Here is a 17,437-nt window from a genome sequence, read left to right as displayed (position 1 = left end):
CCCAGCTCTGAGTGTGTCATAATCCTGCTTTGTGACAGATGGAAAATGAATTTAGCTTCAGCAGGATCTAGGAGGAAAGTCGTTCCTTTGCTCCTTAATGGATCTGAATGCTTAAACCAAATCTGAAGCTGCTTAAGAACCAGCCCATTTGGTTTCAGGTATTAGGAAATAACCAGATAAGGCAAAAATTAAATACAGGGCTACAAACACAGATACATGAAAGATGGGGGAGGTCTTTTTTTTCCTTCTAAGAAACAATAGAGGGGTCCAAATCAAGGCCATTTAACTAGTGGCAGACTGGAATTCGGTTACCCTGCTATGAAATCAGTGAATACTCTAATGCTTTGGAATTTGGGGATTTACCATGTTGACAGGTGCAGCCTGATTAGGAGAGGTGAGCTGGGTCTCCTTGGAGGGCTGTAGAGAAAATAGCACTACCCAGAGATGACTGCAAATTAGCAGTTAGACTAAAGTGCGCTGGGTTGGGGGAAGGGAAGAGTAATCCATGACTAAAATCCATGAAGGAAAGGGTTGGGAAACGAGGAAAAAGAAGTTATAAGAAAGTGATGTAAATGGATAAGGTCAGGGGGGAAGGTTGATTTATGACTTGGGGCATTGGCCATTCACTTGAACATCACATCCTTGACACCTTCTTTTAAACTAACATTAATATATGACTATAACACTTCATATAGAACAAAAATCGATTCAACACATTGTGTATCCAGGATTATAATGGCTACAAGGAGGGAGGGAACAGAGTTCTTGTAGTGGAGTTAGGAAGACCTGAAATAAAAACCAGCCTCAGGCACTTACTAGCTTTGTTCTCTGGGCGAGTAACTTAACCTCTGTCTACCTCAGTTTCCTTAACTGTAAAACTGGATGATAATAATAACACTCACCTTCCAGAGCTGTTGTGGGGTTCAAATGAGATTATATTTGTAAAGTGCATAACATAATGCTTGGCACACAATAGGTACTTAATAAAAGCTTGTTTCCTTTCTTATAAATTTAATTACATGAGAAACACACATTCTCATTATCAAGCAATATAGTGGGCAAGTACACTTGATTTGGAGTTAGGAAAATGTAGGTTTGGATCCCAGCTTTGTGACTATGGGCAAATCATCTAATCTCTTTAAGCACCCATCTTCCCCCTTTTTCTTTCTTTCTTTCTTTCTTTCTTTCTTTCTTTCTTTCTTTCTTTCTTTCTTTCTTTCTTTCTTTCTTCCTTCCTTCCTTTCTTTCTTTCTTTCTTTCTTTCTTTCTTTCTTTCTTTCTTTCTTTCTTTCTTTCTTTCTTTCTTTCTTTTTCTCTCTTTCTTTCTTTTTCTTTTTCTTTTTTTTTATACAACCAACAAGCATGTATTTTCTCTCATATTTCCCCTTGCCACTTGGGGGAGAGGGGTAGGGTGGGAGAAAAAGAAAAACAAGGCCCTTGTAACAAATAAACATAGTTAAACTCCTATACTGACCAAATCCAAAATGCTAATTCTGCATATTTGGTGCATCCTCTCTTGAGATGTCAGGGGTGGGGGACATTCTTCATCAAGCCTCTGGCATCATGACTGAGCAACCACATTGATCAGGGTTCTGAAGTCTTTCAAAGTTGTTCATTTATATCATATCATTATAGTATAAATTATTTTCTAGGTTCTGCTCACTTCAGTATGCATCAGTTCATTTAAGTCTTCCCTGGTTTCTATGGAAACATCTCCTTCATTGTTTCTAATGACACAATAGTTTCTATTGCATCCATAAGTCCCAAAATTTGTTCAGACATTTCATAATTGATGGGATACTCATTCATTTTCAGTTCTTTGCCACCATGAAAAGAGTTACTAGAAATATTTTTGTCTTTATAAGTCCTTTCTCTCTTTCATCTCTTTGGGGATACAGGATTGATAAAGGCTTTGCTCAGATAAAGGATGTACATTTGAATAATTTTTTGTTGTACTTCTAAACTGCTTTCCTGAATGCCTTTCCCTTGAAATTACTTCCTGTTTATATACCTTATTCACACAAAGTTGTTAACATGTTGTTTCTCCCATTAGATTAGGAGTTCTTTGAAGTCAGGGAAGATTTTTGCTTTCCTTTCCTTTCCTTTCCTCAGTGCTCACCATTGTGCCCAACACATAATAAGGACTGGACTACTGACCTGACACAACTGGACTGGATTGGGCTCTACCAGCAATGCATTAATGTGCCTGGTTTCCCTCGGGCCCTCCAACATTTGTTATTTTATTTTTCTGTCAACTTTGCAAATCTGATGGGTTTGAAGTAGAACCTCAAAACTGCTTTAATTTGTATTTCCTTAATTATTAATGATTAGGAACTTTTTTCATTTTTTATGTGAATATTGATATTTTGAATTTATTCTCTGCACACATCCTTTAACTATCACTGGGGGGACTCAAACCCCAGTTTCCTTATCTCTAAAATGCGTGTGATACTTATACTATCCACCTCATAGGATCAGTGCAGGGAAAGTGTTTTGTAAACCTTAAAGTGCTAAGGAAATATGAACCAAGAGTATTCTTATAAGAGATGGATGAAGAATACGTATTGTTGGGATAACCCACAGAGCTTGTTCATGGGAGTGTTTGTCATGGATAGCTCTACAGATACACAATGAACTTGGCTCAGAATTGAATAGGAGGAAGAGAATAGGTCTTAGGGAAATTGTGCAGTACTTTTAATGACCCCAAACATCTCCTTGAAACAAAGGTCATCTCTGAACACCAGCATTCTTCCTGTGATGCCGTATGACTATGAAGCTTTGAATAAATGGCACAGCCTCCAAAGAACTACCTCAATGCTGAATGAAAAATTTGGGAGTTTGGAAATTACTAGTGAGTAATATTTAGAATATATATTTTATAGGATTTCAAGATCTAAACAAACTTAAATAGCAAGAAGGAAAAAAAACACAAAATAAAACATTACGAACTTTACGAGATACCAGAAGTTTCCTATTTCTATCTCCTGCATGAGGAATTTCCTGATCTCTGAGGGAGTTAGTACATTCTCTCCTTCCTCTCAAATTACTTTTTAATTTATTTTCTATGTATTTTGTATTTAAATCAAGTCACATCAAGTCAACAAGCACTTATTAAGAGCCTACTATAAACTTGTCCCTGTGCTAAAGGCTGGGGATACAAAGAAAGGCACAACAGTCACTGTGTTCCAGCAAAACTGGCCTTTTTATTGTTGTTCACATAAAACACATCATCCAACTTCAGGCATTTTCTCTGTCTTTCCATATTTGGAATTCTCTGCCTCCTTATCTCTCCTTCCTGGCTTGCTTTAAATTCCTGCTAAAATATGACCTTCTATAGGAGCCTTTCCCAATCTCTCTTACTTCCAGGGCCTTCCCTCTGTTCCCATTCCATCTAAAGGATGGATGTGTTCATCCCATCCAGACTAAAAAAGGACATTATTGTAGATTCAAAGCCAGAAGATACTTAAGAGGCTAACTAATCCAAAGTTAGGTGGGGAAGCTGAGGCATAAATGACATATTCCAAGTCACACAGCAAGTAAATCTCAGAGGTAGGAACTGAACCCAGTTTTTTTCTGATTTTGGGATCAGCATTCTCTCCACTAGGCCATACAGCCATGGGTAACAGTGTGGAAAGAAAATTGGATTTAGAATCAGAAGACTTGAGTTTGAATCCTGGTTCTTCTACTTAATGCCTATGTAATCTTGGGCAAGACACTTAAACTGTTGGGTTTAAGCTCATTTGTGTGGTGGGTTAGTCCTTCATTGCTGAATAAGACCATACCATCTTTGTTTTGAGTGAAGGAGGGCTGTGCAGGTCACCAGCCTCACTTCTCCAGAGCCATCTGAACCCAGTGACCAGATATTCATCAGGATGATTGGACATGACCCAGGATGAGGCAACTGGGGTTAAATGACTTGCCCAAGGTCACACAGCCAGTGAGTGTCGTGTCCGAGGTGAGATTTGAACTCAGGTCCTCCTGACTCCTGCATTGGTGCTCTATCCAAAAACAAAAGGGATGGAATAGATTACCGAGGAGGTCCCTTCCAAACCTAAGCCTATAATTTTTGTATTCTTTTGTTCAGTGAAACCATTCATGTCCTTAGTTAATGCATAATGTTGAGGACTTTTTGGATATTCCATCCTGACTCCTAAATGAATTGCTATTTTAGTATGTTAATATAAGTGTGACTTTCATTCTGCATTTCTAGAAATGTAAAAAAAAAATAAAAAGGAGACAGATTGAATGCCAGGATAACATTCTACTGGAGAATTTGGGGCATTTCCTTTGATAGCTTCTGGTTTCAGACATACAGACATGATCTGACTTTATGGAGCCTGAGGGGGTAGAGGTAGAAAGTAACTACCGTTCCAGGTGTAGAGACAAGAGATGAAAGGATTGATTTCCACGTCCAGATATTTGCTATCTGCATTGTCCGAGTGGGCTGTCCATTTCACCACTGGGTTCTGTCATGCTTTCTCCAGGTGTTTTTCCAACCCAGTCTTCAAGTTTCCCTGATAGGTTCTAAGGGGAAACCTTCAGGTAGGTTTAGTACAGAAGATTAAGCCTGCATTAAGATTAAGTCTGAAATGTTCTGCTACCAATTAGCCCTCTAGTATTTCTGTAAGCCTTGAATTTTTGATGCGATCAATGACACCAAGTGGAGCCATCTTCTGTGGAGTGGTTATTAAAGATATAAAAATCAATACAAAGATGATACTTGGAAATCTATATCACAAGATAATGAATCACCATGAGAGCCGCCTAAGAAGGAGTGTCAGCAAACCGAACAGAAGGTTTGTGAATAACAAAGTATTGCAAGCCATTCGAATTTAAGCTAAATTTTGCATGAGACAAAAGTCTTCAGGCAACACTTATGAAACATTTGCATGTCAAGGCTTTAATGAGATGGAGACATAGCCCAACTAGGATGGGGCTACTTATGCATGAAAGAGAAAGGAGGCAGGATTGAGACATCCAAGACACTGCCAGTAGTGGCATAATTTGACTTTAACTAATGACAAAATGGCATCAAAACTTTCTCTGTCAGTAATCCTCATTCAATTTCTTTTAAATGAAACATTATTTGCCTGCACCTTAAGTCCTTAAGTACCGATTGTTCTTGGAGCTTTGCAGAATTGTCCAAATTCAATTTGAACTAGGGATTGATTTAGCTTCCTTCAAAGGAAGATTTTTTTTCTTTCTCTCTCCCAGATTGAGCCAGTGTGCATGACTTTGCAAGTTCATTTGGTTTCCCAGCTTGACACAATTCTAAGTGTTATAAAGGTGGTGTTGGTATGTTTCAGCCTTCAGGTAACATGATGGGCTTTTCACACTTGTGGGTCCTTTCCTTCCGAAGAGAGACAGGTAAGTAGGTCTGTATGCACTCAAAAAGCAAATATTCCAAGGAAGTCCCCCTAGCTGGTCCACCAAATTGTAGTGCATTATTATTGTAAGGTGCATTATAATTAGCTTGCGTGATATTACCTTATTGCTTCTGGCCAAACAAATAGATAACTCAGCGTTTGGTACCACGAGAGATTAGATAATCCCTGAGTACTTCTGGTCAGTTATCTGCCTCTAAGAAGACTAAGTCTTTTGGTATACATGATAAACCCTGACTGGTCCCTTGGACTGTCCCTAGCCCATGACAGAAAGGGAGGGTATTAGGGAGGTGACAAAGTAGGGGTTAAGATGTGAGTTAATTAAAGAAAAGCAGCTTCTGTCTCTTCCTCTGAGACCTAAGGAGGTGGCATTAAGTAAGTCTGGGACTCCTAGTGAAAGGTGGTCAAGACAGGCCATTTTTCATGGAATCATGGTGACTTTATACAAGTGGCAGTTAGTTCAAGGGGAACTCTAGTAGGTGAGTTTATGCCTAGCTCTCTGGTTGCCTGAGTTCAAGAGTTTTGAAGGTTCACTGAGTGCCACTGTCTGGTGGCCAATCAAGCTCCAGCACTGGAGGGGAACAGAGCTCAAACCTGGCTTGCTTTGCTAGTAGCCATGTACTGGAAATTGCTTAGACAGCAAAGACCCAAGATGAAAGGCAAAACGCTTAATCAGCAATCCCATAAACTATGAACTGATGAGATTTAAGGATCAGTCTCACAGTCAAGTGAACCAGGTAGCAATGCCACTTAGTGTGGCATTGACCTTACTGTGGCATGTTTCTGTTAATGTCAGTATTCCTGTCATGGTACCCTTCTAAGAATCTTTTTTAAATGTCAGAAAGAAACAACTTCCATATCTGATTCATAATGTATACAGAGTACCTTTCTCTTCTCCACCTTTGGAGAAACCCTAGACAAGAGTCTAAATCTAGGTTATAAATAAGTAAGGAATAGGGCAGTTATTAAGAAGCCAAGGAGGGTGAAAAAAAAGAAATTTAGCTTCATTTTCATTAGGGGCCCTGCTACCCATCCCCTCACCTCTAAACTGAACTCCGGTCTGGTCAGCACACTTTTATTCTGAGCAGAGAGGTCCCTAAGGGGGAGAGAATGGGCCCAGGGCCCCAGCCTCTGGGACCCAGCAGTAATTTCTTATTGTTAAGACTACAGAAACTTCTAAGCACAAGATTTTTTCTGTTGACAGCTATGTAAATAAAGTTTTATAGACCAGGATTAAGCAAGGGTGTGTGTTTGTGTGTGCATGTATTATGTGGTGTAACGGCCATAAATGTTTCTATTTCCTTGTTTCTCTTGGTGTTCCCATTTGGAAGTCTTAAGTAACAAACACCATGGAACAGCGTGCTCATAATCACCGCTTATTAAGTCCTTAACAGCACACCAAAGGCTCAGGCCCAGACTCTCCACTAATCAGTAACTCTCCACGGTGGATTCATGGGGATAGCTTTGTTTTTGTTGGATTTTCCCCTTCCTCCTCCTTCTCCCAACAGTGCCAATGCAATTTCATGTAAGTGAAGCCTTGATTGGTTTCTGGGATTGGCAGCCTTTCTTTAGTCTGTCTCCTTTTCAAGACCTGTATCAAAGCTTGACTTGTTAGGTCAGTTGTGAGGTTGTTCCTGAGTCAACTGAGGCTATTCCTGGAGAAATTGCTTTTCCTCCTCCCCATGTGTATCCCCTAACAACAACAACAAAAAAACCAACCCAAAACCAGGGAGCCAGACACACCTAGGGTAGCTGGAACTAGTCATTTGCCCTTTTTGGACTTAATTTGTTCCCTGCCTCCTCTCCTGCCCCCTGAGGCTTTGAAAGCAAATGAACCATTCAATAGTATAAAACAAGAGAAATTAGGGCAAGCTTCAATAAAACCCAGACCTCTTGCTGGCAGCATCCACCAAGCCGGAAGTGGGGCTTGGTCATTCTGACACCTCCTGTTTCCACCCTTTGAGAGCTGAGGCCCAGGTAGCCTTGTCATTGTTAGTTCAGGTACCCAGGTTCTCAGGCTTGGATTCAAAGCCTGTCATTCAAAGAACACTCCTTTATCTTCATCTGTAAACTCCACATTACAAGCCCAGAGAACAGACTTTGTGGTTTGTCAATGATTATAGAAGCAGGGGCTTAACATGGATAGAGTCTCTGATATCTTGTTTGGGTGGGGAGAATCGAAAGGTCTGGGAAAGGCTGTGATCTTCAGAGGTGAGGGATCAGTAACATTTAAGAAATCATTAGATCTCCCAGAAAAGGGGGCAGGGCTGCTTCACAAAGGCTCTGTTGCTTTTTAACTCTTCTGAGATGCAGCTTTCCCCAGATCTGCTCTCTTCATGGTGGGGAGAGTGGAGGAACTCTGTGCAGTGGGATGTTGGGTATTTTTTAAAGGGCCTATTCTGTGCTAGGTATTGGGGAAAAAGAAAAGGAAAGAAGAGGAAAGGAATGGAAAGGAAGAGGGAGGGAGGAAGAAAGAGAATTTTGTAAGCGCTTACTACATGCCAGATAATATGCTAAGGCCTGGGGATGTAAAAACAAGCAAAGTAACAATCACAAAACAGTCAAAAGTTGGACATTGCAAAATTACATAGAACAAGCAATGAGAAGAAATCTCTCTTGATTTTTTGCAGACACAGGAAATCCACAGGTGTAGAACATTGCATATATTTTCAGATTTTTTTGGAGCATAGATTGAGTTTAGTGATTTTTTCCCTTTTTTCCTTTTAAAAATAGTCTTTGTTACATGGGATGGCTCTCTTGGAGGGTGAAGAAGGGAAAGGGGTGGTTTGGGAGAATATTGTTGTTGTTGAGTTGTATCCAACTCTTCATGACCCCATTTGGGGTTTTCTTGGCACGGATACTAGAGTGGTTTGCCATTTCCTTTTCTAGCTCAGTTTTTCAGAGGAGGAATTGAGGCAAATAGGGTTGAGTGATTTGCCTTGGCTCACACAGTTAGTAAATGTCTGAGGCCAGATTTGAACTTAGGAAGATGAGTCTTTCTATCTCCAAGTCTGGCACTCTATCCACTGACCATTTTGGCTTCCCTGGGGGGAAATTTAGTCACTGTAAAAAAAAAAAAGCAAGTGAAACTTGATTTCAAATATTACATTCTAATGAAGATAGTAAGTGATGGGTTGATGGTATGTGTGTATGTGTGTGTGTCTGTGTGTGTGTGTGTGTGTGTGTGTGTGTGTGTGAAAATGGGAGAAAAGGAAAGGGTCAGGGACCATGTCAAAGAGACTGCAGGAAGTACCAGTAGAGTTATAGACTGCTTTGGGAGAAAATAAAGCAAATGACTCCCCTGTGAGGAGGGGAGTGCATAGATAGAGACCAAGATATGGTGGGGGTTGGAGATAGTTGGAGAGTGGGAATGTGGTCTGGAAGGGTCAATGGTATGTTTGGTGGCCTGGTTGTTGAAAAGGAAAAAAAAAAAGAAACATTTCCTGTGTTTGGGGAGCTTCTTTTTTTGGGGGGGGGCACATAAGAAGGGGTAAAAATTGACATAAATTTAAGATTTAATGGGAGATACCAAAGATTCATATAGGGGATGTAGTTATAGTTCATAAAAACATGTAGGGAGGAAGGATTGGACCTGTGTTTTCATTATTATAGGGAACTCCCAAGTGAAAAAACTCCTCCTAATGAAAACTTATTGTTTTAGAGAGTTGCCAAATGCTTAGCCTATTTCCTGTATTTGGCCCATAATATTCTGGAGTGTAGATTGAATAAGATTAAAATGTAAATGGGCAATATTTAACAAAATAAGTAAAAAATACAATAAACCATAGATAATATTAATGTGTTTTTTTCCAAGTCAATATGTGGCCTCCAGAAATCTTTAAATATGGTGCCCATTTCTGAGTTTGACATGTTAGTTGCTTAGACATTAAGTGACTTGAAGAATTAAGTACAGTACATGGTAGAGGGTAATCATTTAATAATTACCTGTTGACTGGCTGATTGACTGATTCTTGGGGCCCAAACTCAAAAATATTCTAGCTTGATGGGACCAGCTAGAGATTGATTTCCAATGTCATGGCAATCATTGAGACCTGAGGGAGATTCTGAGTTTATTCTCAAAGGTAATGTTGGAATGCAAACTTTCTTAGGAGCCTTCTTTCCCTGAAAGATTATTTCACTCTATGTCATGCCATCCTAAATTGACTAGTTCATCTCAGAATCTTCATTTCAAGGAAAGTACCCAGGCCAGTCACATTTCACTCTTTCATTCCTCCCTTGGCTACACTCCTGACTTTCTGGACTTTCTTTATCAAACTGACATGATGTCTTAACTTGACCTGATTTAACTCTGGCAGGACCTACCAAACTGGAAAAGCATTGTGAATCTGACTATGTATGGACTTCAAGTCTTTTGTATTGAGGACCAGCCTAGCTAAGTGATAGGGCTCCTTGCTATGACTGGTCATGAAGATTTCTTTTTTAGGGCATCTAGTTGGCATGGTGGATAAAGTGCTAGGCCTGGAGTCAGGAAGACCTGCTTTATCTTCCTGAGTTCTGATCTTGCCTCAGACACCTACTAGCTGTGTGACTCTAAGCAAGTCACTTAACTTCTGTTTGCCCCAGTTTTCTCATCTATAAAATGAATATAAAAATAGAACCTATTTCCAGGGTTGTTGTGAGAGACAATAAGTGCAAAGTGTTTAGCATAGTGCCTGGCACATAGCAAGGACTTTATAAATGTTAGCCTTATTTTTAGTATCACTAGCTGTCTGACTTTGGGTGAATCACTTAACCTCTGACTGTGTCAGTTTCCTCAGTTATAAAATCGGGATAATAGTAGCCTACGCCCCAATGTGTGGTAAGGATCAGATGAGATAATATTTGTAAATCCCTTAGCAAAGTGCTTGGAACATATTAGAAGATATATAAATGCTCTTGCTGGTGTTGCTACTGAGGTTACTAGAGGTATTATTAGCCCCATTTTACAGTCCAAAAGGATGAGGCCTACAGAAATGAAATTACTTGCCCACATTTCAGGCCATCCTGCCTCTAAATCCAGCACTCTAGATTCTATGGGCACGAAGCAACCTGAGTTTAAAGTGAGATCGATTTTCACTTCTATGGCTATAAATCACTAGCATTGGCCCTGTTTTATTAACGCTATAGTTTTGTCTATATCACCAAGAAAAAGAGCACATCAGAACATATAAAGCTTTTACTATTCATAACTCAGTTGCTTACTTAAATATCCATTGATTTCCTCCCCCCACCATTCCCCCTTGAATCTGTAGACCATCTGCTCACAAAACATCCATTGACTTCTTAGGGACTAAAAGATAGTATTGGCTGATGTTAATGGACCTACATTCAGTTCATAGAAGCAATAATGATTTCAACTCAGTTATCTTCTCTGCAAACTTGAATGTATGACCGAGACATTATTCCAGTATGAGACCCCACTAGAGGACCTTTTACTCTCAGTATAATCTGTTATTAGTTTCAAGACAGTGATTCATCCACAAGCTCTCTTTTTATAATTTGCTCTGTATAAAGATGTCTTGTCTCCAGGAGGCAATGATCCTTAGGGCCTTAGATGTTGTCTATGAGACAGATAATCCCAAAAGGATCATGTCCCATTCTTCTCTAAACTGTCTTCACCTTTTTGACCTTACTGTCACTATTAACATAGTCACAGACTCTCTGAGCAAGAAGGCACCTCAGAGATCATCAAATTCAGGCCACTTCTGAGCAGGAAACATCTCTATGGCATCAGCTCCTTCTTGAAGACCTCTGGAGAAAAAGAGTTCTCTACCTACCGACTAACATAACCTATAGAAGTAACCCCATTCACTTTGCATGACTCAAATTCTTTAGGGAGATTTTTTAAATAGAGCCTAAATCAATCTCCCCACAACTTCTATTCATTGGTATTAGTTTTGTCTCCTGATGCCAAGGAAAACAAATCTAATCTCTTTTCCAGAAGAGAAACCTTAGAATATTGAAATTAGCTAGGATATCTCCCCAAAGACTTCCCTTCTCCAACCTAAATCATTGTCAGGTCCTTCAAATGATACTTTTAAGGAATAGCTTTGAATTTCCTCACAATCCTGGCCATTTTTCACTGGAGGCACTGAAATATGCAAATTTCTTTCCTAAAATGTGGTGTCCAGGGCTAAACACAACAGCCTCGATGTGGTCTGACCAGGGCAGAGTACAGTGAGACTATCTACCACCTGCTGTCTGTAATCTTCAAGTGGGCTTTTGTGACTGCAGTTTTTCCTTTTATTCAAATAATTCAGCTAAGTGGCATGTTCCATAGAGTGCTGGACTTGAAGCCAAGAAGATCTGAGTTCAACTCCTGACTCGGATATTACTTAACTGTGTGAGTCACTTAATTTTTCTCATCAAACCTTAAAGAGCTATATAAATATTAACTATTTTTATTATCATATTGCTGTTAGAGTTTCCTAAGTACTTGTAAAATCACGTTACACCTCTATTCATGGGCATTTCTGGGGGCTTTTGATTTCCTACTTCATCAAATATAAATTCTTTCATCTTACTGTCAAGAGCACCTACAATCTAGGAGGATTTCACCCTTCCTAGCTAACCTTATTTTCCCCCATTGACCATTATAGACTTAAAGCAGTAAGAGACTTTATGGCTCATCTAGTCCAAACCCCCCTCTCCCCTCCCATTTTACAGATAAGCAACGGAGCCAGGGAGAGGTTAAGCCACTTGCCCAATGTCATACAGGAACTAAGTGGCAGATCTCACATTTGAACCCAAGTCTTTCTTTCCTCTATAGGACAATGATATTTGTTGTCTTTTCATAGGCTGTCTCCTTAAAGTGGACCAGGAAAATTCTACTGATTCTTGTCTGGGATGATAAGTACTATTTTAGTTTGTAAATACGTGTGTCAAATTAATTTCTATTTATCTTGTCTAGGTTGCTCCCACTTGGAATGCCTTTTCCTTCTCTCAGAGTTCCTGTGACTAGATCCTTAATCCAAATAGCCAATGGTGATTCTTGGAAGTAATAGGGGTATCCAGGGTCCTAACTAGCCCCGGAATGTTCAGCTACTCCTCTTGTATCCCAACTCCAAGTAACACTGACTGTAAGGATGACTGGTCAGGGACCCTAAACGGCCTCATAAATCCAGAGGGCCTGGCCACTCAGGTAGGTCTCAGCTGTTCCAGCTTTGGAGACAGCAGAAGCCTTTAGACAGCTGTGGGAACAAATGTTTGTTTATACCTCACTTATCATGTTCCGTTTTGTATTACAGTAATCCATGTTTGTATTATATATACCAAGCAGATCATGAGAAGGATAGCAGGAGGCAGTGGTTCCCTTCTCACTGGAGGTCTGTGAAGAAAGGCTGGACAACCACTTGTTGTATGTGTTGGTGGGGGAGGTGAGGTGTTAAGGTAGGAGTTGGACTCATGTCCCTTCCAAAGTTAGAATTTTGTGATTTTGGAATTCTTTAAATTCTGTGACCTTTCTGCTCTTTCTATACCTTACTCTCTAACACGTACTCTTCAGTCCAGTGACACTGGCCTTCTTACTGTTCCACAAACAAGATGCTCCATCTCTTGACTCCAAACACTGTCTCAGACTGTCCTTTCCCTTCCCTCTTCTCATCTCTACCTACTGGCTTTCCTGGAGTCCTTAAGTCATAACTGAAATCCCATCTCTTGAGGACCAGAGAGTTATTTGTCATCATTTATTATTTTGTTATAAGCATCAATTATTTTATTATAATTAATGATAAATTAATTACAACAATAATAGCTGACATTTTAATAGCACTTTAAGGTTTGCAATTTATAATTGAAGGGACCATAGATAGGATCAAGTCTTAGCTCTTGATTTTTAAGACATAGAAATTAAGTCCAAAAGAGGGTAAATGACTTGTCCAAAGTCACATGCACAGATATTAAGGGGCAGATCTGGCATCTGAACTAAGTCCTCTCTTCCTTCCTCTCTAAACTTTTCTCCTGACTTCTCTACCAGACCAGAGCAGCCTCCCCAAAGTCTCTTCCCTCTGGATTCTCACTCTACCCTAGCCTTCCAGCATTAGAAGCCCCTTCGGCCCCTTCAGCCCATTCTTCTGAATGATTTGTTCCTCCCAGAACCTGCATTTTAAGGAAAGTACCCAGACCATTCATGGCATTATTCTATTTTGGGCTCTACTCCAAGCTCTCCAGATATTGCCATGCTCCACCTTTCCACTCTTTTCAGCTTCCTTTCCCACCCGTCCCCATTAATCAGTCAAACAGCATTTATTAAGTGCCTACTATGTGCCAGTCACTGTGACGAACCTGGGGATACAAAAAGAGGCAAAAGACAGTTGCTGCCTTCAAGGATCTCAATATCAAATGGAAGAGACAATAAGCAAAGGTATGCAAAAAGCATACTCTCTCTTTTTTCTGTCTCTCTCCACATACATACACACACACACATATATATATTATATATATACACATGTATAGACAAATACACAAATACACAATACACTTGTACATACACACGTATATACACATGCACATATATTAATATATTTTATATATATATACATATACATATATATAAGCACATACACATATATACATATACACACATATATTAGAATGTAAGGCACCGGAGGTCAGGGACTGTCTGCTGGTATTTGTTTTTCCAGTGCTTAGCACAAAGCTTTGCACATAGCAAGCCCTTAGTAGATGCCAATTGACTCAGCTTGTTGACTTTTGTTGAGAGATGGAATGTAGCCCAGTGGATAGGGAGCAGGAAGATACTGGTTCAAGCTTGGCCTCCAGCATATATGAGTTACGTGACCCTGGACCAGTCAGTCAACCTTTGGATATTTATCCCAGGGAACTAAGTCTATAAGGGTTGTGGAGGGAGTTTCCAGAATACTGGTAGTTGCCTATGCCATACCCCCAAATTCTTTATTGTAGTGGAGATTGATGTTCATTCAAAGATATCCACGTAGCTTGCCGTGATCTTCCTTTACAGGGATTCACTATTAAAGGAAGGGTTTGGACTAACATTGAGATCATGCTGCTGGCCAGATGACCAAAATATATCAACAACTGTTCTAATCCTACTTAGCACCCAAGAGGTAATTTGTATCTAATCTCATCCATAAAACTGTCCTTGGTCTACTCCAGTTCACATTTCTTTCTCCCTCCTGTGAACTCCTTATAGCCGGTACTATACCATTTATCATTTAATTATATGCCGTGAAATGTATCATTAAAATCATCACTCTGGTTTCACCTCTGTTAGTTTTATCTCCCCAGTGAGATGGTGGAGAGCAGAGACTGTGCTTTATACTTTTTACATCTCTTTCTGTACCTACTACATTGTGTAGTGTCATGAATAGGAGGTCAATAAATGTTTTAGCTTAAGCAATTCCCCTTCACATCTCTGGGCCTCACTTTTTTCTTCTGCATCTTCCCTTTAAGATGATCTCCCATTTACCCTGTCCAAATCTTGCTTGTGCACAGTAGTTTGCCTGTTGTCTCCTCTGTTAGACTGCTAGTTCCAAGAGGACCAGGACTGTTTTTCCTTTGTATTTCCAAAGTTGATCGTAGTATCTGGCAGGCAGGATATGCTCAGTAAATGTTTGCTGACTTGATTTGACTGATATGACTTATAAAACAAGGGTGTTGCACTAGATGAGCTCTGAGATCCTTCCCAGTTCTGTTCTGGGACTTATGAGCTACATACACCTAAATGGTTGTTGTAAGTGTAGAACAAGACCAGCACTTAGCCTGGTGCCTGGTATATTGCTGTTCAGCTGTTTTCAACTCTTTATGACCTCATTTGGGGTTTTCTTGGCAAAGATACTGGAGTGCTTTGCCATATCCTTCTCCGGCTCATTTTACAGATGAGGAAACTGAGGCCAACAAGGTTAAGTGACTTGCCCAGGGTCACACAGATAGTGTCTGAGCCCATATTTGAACTCAGGTCTTCCTGACTCCAGGCCTGGCACTCTATCCATTGAGCCATCTAGCTGCTTTTGTGTATAGCAGGCATTGAATGAATGTTTATTGACATGAAAAGGTGCTGTAAACCATGGAGTGCTTTCCAAAATAAACTATTCAGACATGACTTCCCCAAAGTGGTCAAAAGTGGTCCCATGAATATAAAGCATGCCCCCAGTAAACTCATGATCTCTGTCCCTCCTAGACTGTTTTAGGTTTTCAATGATTATTTTTCAGCACTTCTGCAAAACTATGATCTTACTCATGTGAGCAAGAGAGTTTTTTCATTTATTTGCTTTTTTCCAACATGTACACGTGGAAATTAAATGTATCTGTTCAGGCAGGTGCTTTTGTTCTATCAGCCTTTTGATAATCACTGCAAATACATTCTGAGATTCTGGTCCATGTAAGCTTGTGTTAGAAACCCCGAAGGAGGGGATGTGAAGAAAACTGTGACTGGTCCATGCCTCCAAAGAGATTCCAGTCTAGCAGAAGAGAAAAAGATAGACACAAAGACCTTTTTCCTAAGTCTTTGTTTCCTCTCCTTAGGTTCCTCCCTACTTTAAGATTTTAATAGCATGGTAAAATTCTGAAGAATTCATAGGAGTGAAGAACAATAAATTTAGAGGTGGAAGGAACTAACTTTGAGGGTCATCAAGTCTGGGGATTTTAACTTTTTGTGTGTAATGGACTTCTTTAACAGTCTAATGAAGCTTAAGAACCCCTTTATCAAATAATGTTTTGAAAATGCATAAAATCAAATATAGAAGATTACAAAGAGAGCCACTTATTTTGAAACAGAACCATTAAAATATTTTTAAAAGTAGATAGGTCCCAGATTAAGGCCCCGTGATTCTAATCTCCTTCCCTCCTTTTTTTTTTATTTTTATTTTTCCAGTGTAAGGGAATCATGTCTGGGGAGTGCCAGGGAATGGATCTGATGGAAATAAACTGGTGGAAACAGCATCATGGAATGATTTCCAGATACAGAAGACCTGGATTTAAATCCTGCCTCAGATGCTAGGAATTACTCATTTAACCAACAAGTATTTATTAGGTGCCTCCTATGTGCCAGCATTATGCAAAGTGTTCAGGGTACAACCCCCCCCCCCAAAAAAAAAACAACCCCCCCCAGATAATCCCTGACCTCAAGTTGTTTATAGTCTAATGGGAAGGAAAACCTATACATTTATTGGTATTAGATTGTTGGCAGAATGGAGGGAGTACAACATTCATGATCACATTACCAGATAAGTTGTGAGAAAAGTGCTTTACAAGCTTTAAACCATCACTTAAATGTGAGACATTACTGTGTATGAGGGGAGGCCATATGAAAAATAAGGAATGATAAGTGAAAACAAGGCTGATGGAGAGTGGAGGAATATTCTATGAATAAGAAAGGTGGGAATGTCTTATAAAAAAAGGGCAGAGATCATAGAATCATAGAATTTCAGAGGACCATCTGATCTAAACTATGCCTGAAAGAGAGTCTTCTCTATGGCATCTCTGATTGAAGACTGCCAAAGAGGTAGAACTCAGCATAACCCTAAGAGGCCAGTTCCACTTTTCGCTACCTCTCAGCCTTAGGAAGGTTTTGTTTCCATCAAGCCTAAATATATATCATTATGATTTCTATCCATTACTATTAACTGGGCCCTCTGGGAAAAAGTGCTTTTATACCCAAAGTGAATTCCTATATATTTGTCGCTGAGTACAAAAATTTGTATGGACCGAAAGGATTTTTAAAAAAATCCCCGCTCTTCCTAGTTAAGTCCCCTTCATCTATTCCCTCAAATGGTAGATGAGAAAACTTCATCACATTGATGCTAATTGCCCAAGATCACTTAAAGAGTTCAGCTGCAGAGTTGGGAATAGAACCCAGAAGTTCTTTTTCCCAGCCATCTATTTTTAACCATGACACTCTCCTAAAATGCTGGTTACAGGGAATAGATATTATCCATTCATATTTCTCACATTACCATAGCAATCAAAATTATTTATAGCATAAAGACCCCAGAAAAAAATCATACTGGAATATTTTAACATAAAACTTAATTTTAATTTTTTAAAGGATTACACTGAAGCATTGTATTAATCCCTAA

The 17,437-nt window shown here is 39.6% G+C and overlaps 1 long non-coding RNA gene across 1 annotated transcript; it reads left to right on the top strand.

Annotated features, from left to right (window-relative positions):
- The first annotated feature begins 76 nt into the window (after positions 1-76).
- Positions 77-17,184, top strand: LOC140529868 (uncharacterized). The gene is made up of 3 exons (XR_011975711.1): positions 77-158; positions 2,727-2,851; positions 16,234-17,184. It is a non-coding gene; the product is annotated as an uncharacterized lncRNA (long non-coding RNA).
- The last annotated feature ends 253 nt before the right edge of the window (positions 17,185-17,437 follow it).

This window comes from Notamacropus eugenii, chromosome 2 (genome assembly GCF_028372415.1).
Source record: "Notamacropus eugenii isolate mMacEug1 chromosome 2, mMacEug1.pri_v2, whole genome shotgun sequence".
NCBI lineage: Eukaryota > Metazoa > Chordata > Mammalia > Diprotodontia > Macropodidae > Notamacropus > Notamacropus eugenii.
The sequence above is the reverse complement of the archived record's forward strand: the minus strand, read 5'-3'. Positions and strand labels throughout refer to the sequence as shown.